Consider the following 2052-nt stretch of genomic DNA (forward strand, 5'->3'; position numbering starts at 1 on the left):
GCCGGCGGTAGCAACTCCTGACAGCCCCAGCCGGATACCTGAGCAGAGCCCGGGCGGTGCGAGCGGAGGCCGCTGAGCGGCAGGAAAAGGGAGCTGGGCCAGCCACAGACCAGCCTCCGTGCAACACGCCACCTCCTGGCCCTGGCGAGGGAAAGCAGCGGGCGCTCCCCGGGCGTGCGGCGGGGGGTCTCTTGGCCGGCCCCGATTTTTTTTTCAAAGCGGAATATCATGCCTGACTATTATAGTTTTAAAATTGTTAGATTTAAGTAAATTTGTTTTTTTTATTAAACAGGCAGGAATATGTTGCATTACAGAGGATTATAATAATTAGCAATTAGTTTCAATCAATAATTTTCCCCTCTATTTTAATTCCTTGAATTGTATTATTCACACATAATGCAACCACTGATATTTCAATAATTAAACAGATGCTGAATATAGATTGAAGCAATAGTAATTTGTAAATTATCTAACTCTTTAATAAACACAAATCCCACCCCCAAATTATCTTTAAAACTGCCCTATAAGCTTCTTGTAGCATAACGGTTGAAGTGAGATAACCTAATTAGAGGTAGTCCTCGAGTTACACTCACAATTGAGCCCAAAATTTATGTTGCTAAGTGAAACAATAGTTAAGTGTGTTTTGTCCCATTTTACAACCTTCTTGCCAGTTGTTAAGAGAATCACTGTAGTTGTTAAGTTAGTAACATGATTGTTAAATGAATCTGGCTTCCCCATTGGCTTTGCTTGTCAAAAAGTCGCAAAAGGTGATCACATGATCTTGACACAGCAATGGTCATAAATATGAACCAGTTGACAATCGTCAGAATTTTGATCATAGGGATGCTGCAAAAGTCATAACTGAAATATGGTCATGTCACTTTTCTAACTTTATTCTAACTTTGAAGGTCATTAAATGAACTGCTATAAGTTGAGGACTACCTGTCTTTGCATCGTTCACTTTTTTGCTAATACCTCATACAGAGGTTGCTTCATTTGTTACAAACTTCAAAATTTGCTATTTGCTCTTATTTTAACCTCAATGTTATTCTGCTGAATCTACTGTACATTACAGGCATTTTAGCACTTAAGTTATAAGCTTCACTTGGTGAGTAATATCTAATATTTGCCAATTCTCTCAGACATATCTATTAAATCTTTTATTAAAATAAAGGACTTCTCCCATTCCAATTTCAAGCCACATTTGAATTTTTGAAAACAAATGATTGAATTCTTTTGAATAACAAGATGATTTAAGAGTTTGGTTTGCATTTGTTTCATTGCCCTTTTTTGGAAGAGGATAGCTGATTCCTTGTTTTAGCTCTTTTATGTTGTTTTAATCCTTTTAAATTTTTTGCAAAGCATCTCCAGGAAGTTTTGTATTTGGTGTTCATTTAATTAGTTAATAATAGTTAAAAACTTGAGTTAGAAGTGCAAGAGTTTCAGCATATTTTCTTCACTGGAGGCTAAACTTCCCCAAGTTCTATAGAATTCTTAGGTAATTAGGATTTGATTTTAATTTTTGTGAGTGTGTTCCTCCATTGTCTGAGTTGAAAAGTCCTCAGAGTGATTTGGTCATAGTTACAAATCTGTACTGACACATGGAAGGAGCTGCCTTATTTTCCTTCCTCTTGTTGGTACTTTTTTAATGAGTTATATATGATTTATATTTAATGTATTTAAATTATGTATTCAAATTTTAAATTGTGTGTGTAGTTTTTAGTGCTGTGTTCTTCAAATTCAATTATTTGTCCACCTACTTTTAAAGAGAGGCTTTAAAAGCTTGTATAATTTAACTTGTGTTCTTTTAAAGCTGTATGTGTCAATCATATTTTCAATTGTATATACTGGTAGTGTTACGTCTGCACAAAGTTTAATGAGGATGCCTAAGCACTTATATCCTAGATTGGGAAAAGTTGTATTGGAATATTCAGAATATGTATCATTTTTTAAATACACAATAGAGCTTTTATTAAAAGAAGCTCTATGATTCTCTTATGTTTATCTTACTTTCAATCAGTGGTGCAGAAAAAAGTACCAGGAATACAAAAG

This window comes from Notechis scutatus, chromosome 4 (assembly GCF_049901735.1).
Source record: "Notechis scutatus isolate UNSWTSFEM ecotype Mainland chromosome 4, rNotScu1.2, whole genome shotgun sequence".
NCBI classification, from domain to species: domain Eukaryota; kingdom Metazoa; phylum Chordata; class Lepidosauria; order Squamata; family Elapidae; genus Notechis; species Notechis scutatus.